Consider the following 12,791-nt stretch of genomic DNA (forward strand, 5'->3'; position numbering starts at 1 on the left):
CTACTACCATTGTGTATTTATTTATTTTGGCTTGATCTTCTTAATATTCATTAAATCTTCCATTATTTTGGTTTTGCAAGTCAATTCTCCTTTTGTGAGGTTTGTCTTAAATCTAAATGCAAAATTTGTATTTTGCAATTCTGATGTTTTAGTTTCTTTTCAATGCATAATTGAATCTTACACTTCGTTTAGTAATTCCTTGGTAGTGAATTTTGTTACCCTTTTCATGCATTGAAAAGCCTTGCATTCGAATTTCTTGCAAGTTTTGTTGTGAATTTATAGGATGGAAGTTTTTACATGATGGTGTCTTGTTTGAGAAATAAATAGTGGTGAAATGTTATACATTTGTAATTATAATAGCATGATATTTGAGTTTTATCAAGCATATATCATTTACGGTAACATTGAACTGATTTTACATTTCTTATTTGCTTGGTTTTTTATTTCTTTGCTATTGTTGGTCTACACAATACAGCAAGATACAACAAGCAAGTTGGAGCAAATTTTTGGAACATTCTACCAAAAACAAACTTATTTTCTAGACACATTTTTTGACAATTATAATTGCTCTTTATTTGAAAGTAAGTTATGGTGTGATGAATTTTAACCAAAATTTTATAGTTGGGCCTAGGCTGTACTTGCACAGCCTGGTTCCTTCTAGTATATATATGTGTGTGTGTCTGGATATGCATGAAAAGACACATAGCACTTGTGATGTCGATTCTGTAGGTGAAGAAAAGATCCACTACTTTTCTTGTTTAGTTGATTTTTTAAACAATATTCTAAGAAATTAGTATAATTCCTTATCTTGAGGGTGTGAAATTATTAATCTTTCAAATGTCGACAAACCCTTGATTAACTTCTTCATTTAGCCATTTGAGAAGGCACAACTTTTCCTATATTCCAATACACTATTCACTAGCATTCTGACCCGTGCAATGCATGAATTTATATTTCAATTCAAAACAATATTTATATATTATAGTGTAGGATAAAGTATATCAAAAAGGTAAAAAAAAAATTCAAAGAATTGTATGCTTAACATGTTTAAAAAAAAAGTTTATTTCGTAAATACAAAATGGATTTTCTTAATTTCAATATCTTAAATAAGTTGAAACAAAATTTTGTTAACCTATTGTTTTGTCAATATATGATAACAATATGAATAAAATACTTTAATTTATAACGATTTACATGATAGAGCAATTGTAAACTTATTTATCAATATATCATGTTATGCCTATATATCAAAATTTTAACATTAAAAATATAAAGTATAACTAATTCATTTTCCTCAATTTTAGAAAATTATTTCTCCCATCTTGTAATTCTAAAATTGTTGAGTGCTTATAGGATAATGTTCTTCATAAACTTTAATATAGATTTAAAATAATCTTTATAAAATGTGTTTTTAAAATTGTCAAAATTATTAAAGACTATCACCCTTTCCATCCTCTTTTACCGGTTAACTAACTATCTGTTGTTTTCTATGACTTTCAGACCTTTTATCACAATGCCATCTTTCCTATCATATCCCCACAATCCCATCCTTTCTTCTCCCTTCTCTTCATCCAGAGTTTTTCCATCACTCTTTAACTCCTCATTATTGTCTTTTCCTTGCCTATAGTTAGCCTCTAACTTTCTATCATTGCCACCCAATTCCTATTATTTTTTCAGGAAAATCATTTAAAACGTCTCTCACATTTTGTAAAATAACTTTTTTCGTCCCTTATTTCAAAAGTTTAATTTTACGCTGCTTACAAATTCATATTGATCAAATTTGATCCTTACATAGGTTTCCAACTAGTTTTTGGCCGAAATCCACTACGTGCCTTGCTCGTGATCATTTTTTAAGGACAAAATGGTCAAATCAAATTTTATATAATCCGATTCATAGTCCTTCACATTTCAGAAAACAAATTTTTTCATCACTTACATTTCACAAAATGAATTTTTCCATCCTTCACATTTTTCAAAATAGATTTTTTTTATCCCTCATTGATCATGTGTACGAATAATTTTTTAAAACCCATGTATATATCTATTTGATTTCATGCGAAATCAAATAGAAATATATTACATGTTATTTCTACTGCTCAGGTGAAATCAAATAAATGTATGCATGGATTTAAAAAAATTATTAGTTTTTCACTCATATTCATTTTCTTTTACTCGAAAATTGAAAACAAATAAGATATTTAATCCTAAATGTTATCGAATGTTTATATCAAATTAAATTTGGATAGAAAAAATAAACAAAAGAAAAGTATGACAAAAAGAAGTGATTGGCACTTTCAAATTAAAGACAATCATAAGGCAAATAATTCAACTATTGATTTTAAAAGTGGCGAGTAGAAATTTTAGATTTAAATTGTAATTTGTTAACACGACTATAGAATTCGAGTTAGGATCCATTAATTAGATGGTCTTATTATACAATTCAATAAATAAATTATTACCAAAAGAGAAAGTCACAAATATTGAATAGGTTCATATGGTGAAATCATATAGATATTTACATGGGTTTAAAACAAAATGTTAGTTTTAAATCCTTACATATATATATATCTATTGAATAGCATATGTAGAACTACGATTAACCTATTTAGGTGAAATTAAATAGAACTATATTGTATATCATTCATCCTATTCAAGTGAAATCAAATAGATATATACATGGGTTTAAAAGAAAAAAAAGCTATTCGTGCACATGATCAATGAGGGATGAAAAAATCCATTTTGAAAAATATGAGGGATGAAAAAAATTCATTTTGTAAAATATGAGGGACGAAACAATTCATTTTGTAAAATATTAGGGACAATAAAATTCATTTTGTAAAATGTGAGGGACTATGAATCGAATTATGTAAAATTTAATTTGACAATTTTGCTCTTAAAAAATGATTATGTGCAAGACACATGGTGGATTTCGACCAAAAACTAGTCAGAAATTTAAGTAGGGACTAAATTTGATCAATGTCAATTTGTAAGGGACGTAAACTTATACTTTTCAAAGTGAGGAATAAAAGAAGTTATTTTGCAAAATGTGAGGGACGTTTTGAAAGATTTTTCCTATTTTCCCTTCACCATTCTCCCAAACCCTTTAAATCCATAATTTTTTTGTAGGCTAGTAGTACTTTGTTTTTTATTCAGTGATTTCATAATTTAGGATTCACAAATGGTACCATTATTGATATTTTAAATTCATGACCAATGAATATTATTTTCTTTTTGTTTTCTATATAATTTCCCTTTTCAGTTAGGATTACTAAGTTGAAGGGTAAAATATTGTTATTTACTTTTTTATTTTTAGTAGGGTTGGTGATTTTTTCTTTTTATTTACCCTCACATTAATAAATTTCAAATTAAATTCTTATACAAGTGGACCACTTCTTACTTTTAAATTTAAAAGATATGAAAGGACATGTAACAATTTAAAAAATTCAAAATTTTATTAAAAAGAAAATGAGGAGTTACAAGCATTCTGGTTTAACTATCCTAAAACCCTGCTACAGTATATATCGTCATAGATGACTTAAAATTTTGAATTTTAGTCAAATTTTAGATTCATCCAAAAACATCTCTTCCCGACAAAATGGTCACATGATTCCGTCCAGTCTTGCGTTAAAATTTCTGCTCAATCATCCAACCAATAGTTGGTTCGCGTTCAATCAACAGTTTGTTTTGACTGGTTGTCCTAATTCTATGGGATATGCCAAAATTTTAGTCTTTTTTTTTTCAGTCAGGTATGGGTGCTTTACTCCTTTAGTTAGACGAGTTGTCAAATTGGACATTGCTACAAAATAATTAAATATTATGAATATATATCACATTTATCTCATCTCCTAGATGGTAATAAGTTATTCACATATTTCAGAATATCACAACTTTTGAAGTGATAAAAGTGATACAACTTTTGATAAAATTATCGTGACTTTTGATAAAATTGATACAACTACCAATAAAACTATGATGACTTATAACAAAATGTTATTACCATTTTAAAGATGTTTTTTATGTACTTTGAATTCCCTTCTAAATAAGGGTAAACCCTTTTATATCAAAGTAATAGAAAATTAAATTTTCATAAAAATAGTTCTTTTTTACTCTTTTTTTTCCAGAACTCTTTAATTTTTTTTTTTGTTTTTCTTAACATACTATTCATATCATAAATAACTCAAATCGTATATCAAATTAATCTTAATTCTATAACAGACATTCTTTTTGTCAAATTGGTCATTCACTGGCCTCGGATTCCGTCTACTTTCAAGTTTCATCCCCTCGGCCAAAGAAGGGATAAGCCTGACTAATTTGAAAACCAGGTCAATGACAAAGGAATCGACAAATGGTAGGAGCCGTCCCACTCCCAATAGAGCGTCGCATCCGCTGAAGGAATGGGCTCGCCGTGACCGTTTGCTTGTCGTAGTTGTGGGTCCCGCAACAAACTTTTCTCCAAAATCTCTTTTTTTCCGTCGGTACCAAAGATAATATATTAAATTAAGGATTAATCTTTCATTAAATTAAACAGAGTTTCTAGAACTAAATTCAATTAAATTAATCATTACGTTACATTAAATTAAACAAAGGATTGGGCTCTTCACAACCGTTTGCGTGTCGTAGTTGTGGATCTCGCAATAGATTCTTCGCCATCATCATTTTTTATCGGTACGAAAGATAATCATTACATTAAATTAAATAGAGTTTCTAAAACTAAATTAAATTAAATTGATCACTAGAATTTTGTCTATTTTGATTTATTATGAATTTATATAAATATAAATAATTTAAATACAAAAATTAACAACAATCCTACATGTTCATCTATATTAATACGCGTTTTGAAAATGTGTTTACATATTTTCACTATCATACGATATTATAAATCAAATCATGTACCTCATACCAAAAAGTTGATAGATATTCTTTTTTTTTTTACAAATATTCTTTTAGATAATAAATTTTTATATTGACCATAAATCTAGAACTATATATTCATATTTAATTAAGTAGAAAAATCCAGCAGTTCATTTTTCTCTGTCAATAAATATTTAGTTTTCAATAATATTGGTAAATCTGTCGGTCTAACAGTTAATTCTCTTTTTTACACTAAGTTAATTCAAAATTAAGGGAATAAATGATGAACAATTTGAATACTAATCAATGGTACGGTTGTAAAAGGAAGTAATTTGTGATATGTAAGATTTCAATAATTGTGATTAAAGAAGTAATTTGGGATATGTAAAATTTCAATAATTGTGATTTGAGGTTTTACTATAGCTCTAAATGTAATAATTTGATAGAAAGCAAAATAATTAAGATAAGGTTGGTTGGTTTTAAAACAATGTATTTAAGATAAAATTAGTTATTTTAAAATAAGAGATAATTTTTAAATATATAATATAATCTAATTAGAATTTAATATGTATAAACTCAAATGACCTATAACTCGTTAATTCTTTTCAATTAAACATGCCATATAGGAGTGAGAAATAATTCTAGTTAAAATAATTACTTTCATATATATATATATATATATTACATTACCGTAAATTAAACAAAGGATTGGGCGCTTCATAATCGTTTGCGCGTCGTAGTTGTGGCCTGTGGGTCTCGCAATAGAATTTAAATCATTTTTTTTATCGGTACGAAAGATAATCATTGCATATCTAGAACTAAATTGAATTAATTAATCATTACATTACATTAAATTAAACAAAGGATTGGGCTCTTCGTAACCGTTGACATGTGGTAGTTGTGGGTCCCGCAATAGATTTTTGCCCCAAGATCTTTCGTTGTTTTATCGGTATGAAAGATAATCATTACATTAAATTAAGCAGAGTTTCTAAAAATATCCTTGCAATCTTTGAAGAAAGATAATCATTGCATTAAATTAAACAGACTTTCTAGAGAAGTCCTTGCAATCGTTTTCAACAAATTTAGAGCCTGTTTGAAACCTAAGTTTTTTAGGAGTTTATCTAAAACTTTACTGTAGTGCACTGTAGAAGTTTTTGAAAAAATTTTGTAGAAGTTTTTTGTAAGATGAAAAACTTTTTTTGTAGAAGTTTTTGTAAGGTGAAAATTTTGGAGAAGTTTTTGTGAAGTGAAAAACTTTTTTTTTCCTTTTCTTTTTTTTTTCTTTCTTTTTCTCTTTCTCTTTCTTTTTCTTTTTCTTTCTTTCCTTTTTCTTTTCTTTCCTCTCTTCTTCTTCTTTTTCCTTTTTCTTCTTCTTCTTTCTTTCTTTCCTCCCAGCAGCCGCCACCTCCCGCCACCCCTTTTTTCTTCTTTTTCTTTCTTTCTTTCCTTCTTTCCTTCTTTCCTCCCTGTTACCTCCCAGCAGCCGCCACCTTCCGCCACCCCTCTCCTCCCTTTCCCCTTCTCCCCCCCTCTGCCCTTCGCCCGTCACTTATCCCTTTCCACCATCCCTTTCCTCTCCCCTCTGCCCGCCACCCCTCCCATTCCCTCCCCCGCCACCCCCTAGGCCCACCATCCCTTTCCCCCCCTCTCCGCCGCCCCTCCCCCCTCCTGCCCGTGACCCCCATGCCCTTTCCCCAGCTTCTCCCCAGCACGACCCTCTCCCCCCGCCACCCCCCTGCCCAACGCGACCCCCTCCACCCGCCACCCCTTGCCCTTTCCCCAGCGCGACCCCCTCCCCCGCCCCCCTGCCCTTTCCCCAGTGTGCGCCTTCTCCACAGCCATCAACAAGCCAGGCGCATCTCCGTAGGATGGGGGACGAAACAGTGGTGGTGGTTGAGACCGGCGGTGGTAGTGGGTTGGGATGGGGGGTGGAAGAAGAAAAAAAGAGAAGGGAATTTTTTTTGTGTGTTTTGGATATTTTGAAGTGTGTAGGTAAAAAACTTTGAGAAGTTTTTTGGGGTTCCTGTAGCAAAAGTTGTTAAAAAAACTAGTAGTTAAAAAACTTGGTAAAAACTAGGGTGCCAAACAGGCCCTTAGTAATGCTCATAGGCTTACAAGAAAACAACAGTCTTCTTTCAACCGTCAGCTTTCCTAACACGTGCTTAAGAGTAGTTGTTGGAAAGCTCTGCAAGATGCTCTTGCAATCATCTTGACAATCCTGCCAATCCCTTCCTGCCATGTTGCCCTCTTCCTTCAAATCCATATACTCTTTTTTTTTTTTTCCTACTCAGGGGGTATCCGGGTTTCAGGTATGCCGGATCCGATTAATCTCCCTGAGACCCGAGAGGAGAGGCCCCATCCCCTCGAACCGGTAACCACTGGGACTCGATCCCTGATGGGGGAGAATAGACAACAGGACCTTAGGAGGATTCCTGTGACCAAACGAGCTGTCCAGGAGGGGCGTTCAAATCCATATACTCCCTCTGTCCCATTTTGCTAATTCTAGTTTTTTTCACACATTTTTTAAAAAAATTAGTTAACTTTGTTGGAAAAATAAATTTAGATTGTTATTTTCCTAAAATATCTTACATTAAATAAAGTTGGCTTTTCTTATATTAATATGTTTTGAAAAATCTAAATGCATTAAATGGGGTAGGTTATATTCAATACTAACAATCTATATTAAATAAGGTAGTTTATAGTAATAACAACTTACATTAAATAAGAGTATTTTAGAGAAATTAAAAGAAAACTACATTCTTCAATTGAAAAGTGGATTACAATTTGGGACAGACGAAAAAGGAAAACAGGACTATCAAAGTGGGATGGAGGGAGTAATACAAATGTGAACATCACGTAGTGGTGCTGGGTGTACCTTTGGTAGTTTACTCCAAAGTTGCTTTGATAAAATTTACGAATGCACGGGCCCACTTTTTTATTTTCCTTATCTTTATAAAAGCAATCATAATTAATAGATCAACTGTGTTTGGATATAAAATTATTTGAGATATTATTTGACTTGCATTATGGGTACGTTTTTTTAATTTTTTTTATCTTTATATATATATATATATATACTCCCTCCGTCCCAATTATTTAATCATGTTTGGAGAATCCAACATTTTAAGAATAGTAGTTTAATTGTGATGTTTGTACTTCTCTTTTCAATTTTAACCTCACAAATTCAAATTTTAAATTTGAATGGTAATATGCATGTGATTAGAAAGAATGGCTATATTGGAAAGAAAAAATAAAATATGCTTTGACTTTTCAACATATTAAAATAAAAAATATGACACTTTCAATGGAACGGATGAACTATAAATTATATTACAAAAGCTCTACCATATCTATATCTATATATCTATATGTATTGCAGAGAGGGTTTTTAGCAGAGACCCTCTCAATGGTTTCCAAACTTTCCATTCTTTTTTCTAGATTTTTTTATTTTAATACATAAAATCTAATTAAAAACTTTAAAATAGTGGATTCTAACTAATCCTATCACTAGTCAAATTTAAAATTTAAAACTTTTCCATTATCTCCTTCATAAACCGTTTATAGTTTGTTATTTATGCTTTAAGTCCTTTTTACTCCTTAATTAAATAAAATACATTTGTCAAGCCAAAATTCTTAGGGATAATTGATTAGTCTCATTTTAAAATTATTCACCCTATTATATCTTTATCACTTTAGCCCCTTTTATTCCTTCATTAAAGAGGATTAATTTATCTAGCGAAATCCTCAAGATAATGTGATTAGTCCTATTTTTTAGTTATTCACCCAATTATTTCTTTATCGCTTTCCTTCTGGTTACAATAATCATTTGTCAAAATCTTCAAATGATATACTCGATTACTCTTATTTTTTAATAATTTATGTTACAATTACTAAATCAATTTTCTTGTGGTCTTAAACTTATCTCTCTTTTTTTTGTATTCAGCAAGCTTAGGGCACTTTAATAGGTTTGCTTTTATAATTTTTATATTTTTATGTTAGATTTTATTTAGTAGGTTTGTTTTTTTAAAGTTTTAAAATTTGAATGTTGAAATTATACTCTAACATTAAATTGGAGTATGTAAATAACAATTATGACATTTTATTTGCACTTAGAATAAACTCAATATTAATATTGTGCAAGCATCTAGATGACTTTTCATTTAGCACATGTACACCAAAAAGTGCATGTAAAGAAAAATTTGTGTATGAATTTTAAATTAATAAAGGTGTATTTAGAAGGTTGCTTTTGGTGGTATTTTAGCAAAATTTTGATAAAAAGGTTGTATTTCACCAAATTTACATCCGAAAGTTTACTTTTTCTCAATGATTGCAATTCTAGCTTTTTATTTGATTAAAAACACTTAAAAAATGAGGCAGCAACTTGGAAAAATAATTCTAACTTTTTATATGTCCAAAAACACTTAAAAAGTGAGATAATGAATCCTAAATAGTGAAAGGATTAGAAAGATATGACTGTAAGGTTAGGGAAGGTAAAGATTAGGGGAGAGTTATCAAATTTGATGATTCATGTGAGTTTGGTCAAGTTATAATTAGGTTAATCTATATATTCCTACTTAATTAATGCTTCAAAATAGACGAGTAGTCAATGAATATAGTTTTATATGGGTTTGGATTATCCAATCACCCATTCACGGCCCCACTACTAAATTTTATTTACTTTTTCATCCACATTTTGTTTAGCGAAAAAATAGTAAATTATATCAACAGATCAAGTTAATAAATCAATTTTTACCTAAAGAAAGAAAAAAACAGAAAAAATTGCTTAAAGTAGCCTAAAATGATCATCATAGTGAGTTTCAAATTTTGTCACTATACGACAGTCTAAAAATAATTTAGGTATTAATGCAAACAATCAATTAACATTCACGAAATTTATTAAACTTTTATGAAAGGAATGGAGGAAGTAGGATCAATTTTAAAAAATAAAATAATAGAAATTAACTAAGAGGAAAAACGATGAATACATCTTTGCAAAAATTAGAATATAATTGTTAGAGTAATTTAGATTTGCCCACTAATGATTGAATTTGAATCTACGTCTAATTTAATTAAGTCAAAATAAATAATCCAAATCTGTCAATTTCATACCCACTAATTAATGGGTTAATTTGGTCACCCATTTGAATCCAATTAAATTACACATGCAAACTCATTTGTTAATAGGCGAGTCAGGTAAATAAGTTACCATATACATTTATAAATATATGAAAATAATAGTAGAATATGAGACAAATGGGTTATAAAATTGGATAAGAGATATGATAATTGAGTGGGAGCGAGATAGAGTAAAGAGAAAATAGGATTTGATAAAATAAGAAAGGGTTATAGGGATACAAAAAAAATTGGGTAGGATTTGAAGGAATGGGGAAAAGTTGTAGGGATGCGAGAAAATTAGATTCAGAAAGTGAAAAGAAGAGTAGTGAAAAGTAAGGGGAATATCGAAGAGAGAGAAGGTTGAGAGATGAAAAAAGTGGTACGAAAGAAAAGAATACAAGAGAAAAGAGTAATAATGTTGTATTTCACCATATTTCTCCTCATTCCTATATAAACCCGTGCTATGCACGGGCCAAAATACTAGTTATATCGTATGATTGATTGTCTTAATCACGAAACGATACTTAAAGAAATGTTGTTTTCGTAATTCGTCAGCCTGGATTAGAACACCTAAAGTGGCAAAATTGTAGTGCGGTAAATTATGACCATCTCCAGCTTCGTGTCCATCAAAATCAAATTATGAGGTGTGGCCCAAGAGATTTTTTTATTCTTTTATTTGTTTATATCAACTTGCCGGAATCCCCGTACACGGTATTGCTTTGGTGTTTGTGGGCATAGAGCGAAGAAAAAACAAAGTCAGAGTTTTGGGAGCAGCACCTGCGTTGGCTGGTGCCCTCCAGAATTAAGCTACGTGTCGTGCTTAAATGGGACCAGACTGACGTTCCTACGGTGGGAAGGCCCATACAATTCTTACCATATACAATTCCATGATAAAGAGGGTCAGACCATAGAAAATCCCTCTCCATATCATCAATGTTTTAAAAATCGGACCGTTAATTGAACCGGTGAAGTGAAAGGTTTAATATTTTATATGATGAAAAGTTTACTATTTTTTAATAACTTGGATTTTTAAAAATAAATTTTTTAAATTATAAGTTAAAACAAATAAATTTCATCTCAATTTCAATTATATCTAAATCCAACCCCAAAATATCACAATATTTTGAAATTATACAAAATTCATGTCTCTGAGAATTTAGATATTATGAATTTAAATTTTAATTTACGTTTTGGGATTTAGAGATTGCAATTTAAAAAAGAAAATTTGGAGTTCGAAGGAAGTCAAGAAAATCGAAAATAGAAATGTAAATTTGATAAGAAACAAAAAATAAGATAAAAGTGAGTGGTTGTGGCATTAAATAATTTGGGTTAAAAAAATTCTTTTTTAACTTTTTTCAATTTAATGGACAAAAATAAAATTAAAAGATGGAAGAAAATATCAATAAATTAAAAATAAAGAGGTTTGATTAAAAAGGGAGTGACAAAAGAAAAGAGGATAGAGAGAGAGAGAGAGAGAGAGTTGAAAATTAAAAAGAAAGAGTCATGAGAGGATGAGATTTTGTAAGAAAAATAGAAAAAAGAAATATGAGTGTTTGCTTTATATAAATAAGTTATCAAAAAAAACTAATAAGATGTGATGGTGCAACGGTTAATACATTGGTCTTTTATTACAAAGGTCTTGGGTTCGAATCTTGATAGCTGCATTTTGCAAAACTTTAAAAAAAAAAAAAAAAAAGAAGAAGAGGGAAAGCAGAAAACCGGAAAACCGCCGGTTCAATCCGGTTCGCAGTTTTCACGGTTCAACCGGTCTTTGACCGGTTTTCTAGCAAAGTCAACAATGTCATTGAACCGGACCGGTGCCATGGCCGGTTCGCGGTTCAACCGGCCGGTCCGGTCCGGTTTTCAAAACATTGCATATCATTGATATTGCTAGAGGTGTCAAAATGGGTGACTTGGGCGGGTTTGGGTTGGGTAAAATGGGTAATGGGTATAAGTGACTCACTTATACCCATTTAATTAGATGGGTATAAATGGGTAAGTCAAAAAATGAATTGGGTAACCCAATTACCTATTTATAACTCATTTATTTTAACTTTTTGCAAACTCATTTAAATTCATTTTTGCAAACTAAGTTATTAATTTATACCACTCTTTGTACCCATCATTAGTTTTAAATATTTACTTATAATGTTCAATAAACTTAATTACCAATTTTTTTCATTTATACTCTATGTCACAAAATTACCTATTATTTAATAATTGAATAATACGAATATAAAAATTTGAATTAAGTACTATAAAAATTAATATAAAAACTTAATCCAAAAGTTTTGAACCCCTAATATTTTTTTCATATATAAATTTAAAATTTCATTTTATAAAGATAAGAAAATAGGCTAAAATTTATCATAAATTGGTAATGCTAAAAAATGAGCACGTTAACAAACTAAGAAAAAATAAAATAATAAGATAAAACCAACAAATAATAATAATAATAATAATAATAATGTTAACATCATGACAAAATGAAAAATTTGAAAAAAAAAAGGTAGGGGAAAAGAAGAGACTTGGGGGGAAGAGAATTTTAAATGGGTTAATTGGGTTTGATGGGTTACCCAATAATACCAATTTATTAAATGGGTATTATTGGGTAACCCATTTATACCCATATATAAAAATTTAAGATACCCATACCCATCTATTCATGGGCGGGTATGGGTAAATCTAGTTAAATGGGTTGATTTGCCACCTCTAGATATTGCCATACTTTCTTTGTTGGATTGTTCCAAATTATTTATCATTTACATAAATTAGTTGATATATTTCTATTTAAAAACTCCATTTAGTCATTTACTCCTTAG

This window comes from Coffea arabica, chromosome 2e (genome assembly GCF_036785885.1).
Source record: "Coffea arabica cultivar ET-39 chromosome 2e, Coffea Arabica ET-39 HiFi, whole genome shotgun sequence".
Classification (NCBI taxonomy): domain Eukaryota; kingdom Viridiplantae; phylum Streptophyta; class Magnoliopsida; order Gentianales; family Rubiaceae; genus Coffea; species Coffea arabica.